A 958-nucleotide genomic window follows, 5' to 3' on the forward strand; every position below is an offset into this window, starting at 1 on the left:
GAAAAGTACAATATAACCATGTATACTTGTACAACTATGGAGCGTATGTCCACATATAATTGTACAATTTGTTTTTCCAACATAAAAGACAAGAAATGATCACATTCGTATTTTAACGGTGTTATTGTAAGAGTTTAAATGTTTAAACAGAGGATACATCTAAAACAGGATAAAATCAAGTGCAGTATGTTGTGAGAATGTTACTTTAACGTCGACTCATAACGTCACACTATAACTTCATGGGAGTCTTTTGGAAAGACTGCATGTTGTTTTGGGTGGATTGAGTGACGTCTTCATCAACATTTTGCAGAATATTCCGGTAATATTTTCACCTCTTGTCGGCTGCAGACATTCATAAGGAGTTCCAGTAGTTTATTTGTCATTTGCAGGTATTAAAAGTAATACATACATTGTAATTCCTTGTTGGATCTCTCTCACATACAGGACAGTACATACCAGAGGAGGCTGCTGAGGGGAGGACGGCTCATAATAATGTCTGGAACAGAGTGAATGAAATGGAACACATGGAAACCACGTGTTTGATACCATTCCTCTTATTCCACTCCAGCCATTACAAGCCTGTCCTCCCTAAATAAGGTCCCACCAACCTCCTGTGGTACAAACACAAACAGTAAAATATATCATAAAAAATGCAAAGTGGTAAAAGATCAGAAAATATTACAAGCCTGTCATGTGTGAGTGTCCAGTGTGTGTTTGTCCAGTGTGTGTTTGTGTTTGTCCAGTGTGTGTTTGTGTGTGTGTGTGTGTGTATGTCCAGAGTGTGTGAGTGTCCAGTGTGTGTTTGTCCAGTGTGTGTTTGTGTTTGTCCAGTGTGTGTTTGTGTGTGTGTGTGTGTGTGTGTGTGTGTGTGTGTGTATGTCCAGAGTGTGTGAGTGTCCAGTGTGTGTTTGTCCATTGTGTGTCAGTGTGTGTGTGTGTTCAGTGTGTGTGTCAGTGT

At 39.7% G+C, this 958-nt stretch overlaps 1 long non-coding RNA gene across 1 annotated transcript in view; it reads right to left on the reverse strand.

Moving 5' to 3' along the window:
* Positions 1-355: 355 nt before the first annotated feature.
* The window catches only part of LOC145876152 (uncharacterized), a 30,463-nt gene continuing 29,860 nt past the window's right edge, over positions 356-958 (reverse strand). Inside the window, exon 3 of the long non-coding RNA XR_014391440.1 lies at positions 356-958. This exon is cut by the window's right edge and continues 960 nt beyond it. This is a non-coding gene — a long non-coding RNA (uncharacterized LOC145876152).

This window comes from Salmo salar, unplaced genomic scaffold (genome assembly GCF_965601325.2).
Source record: "Salmo salar unplaced genomic scaffold, fSalSal1 ptg000468l, whole genome shotgun sequence".
In the NCBI taxonomy this organism is placed as follows: domain Eukaryota; kingdom Metazoa; phylum Chordata; class Actinopteri; order Salmoniformes; family Salmonidae; genus Salmo; species Salmo salar.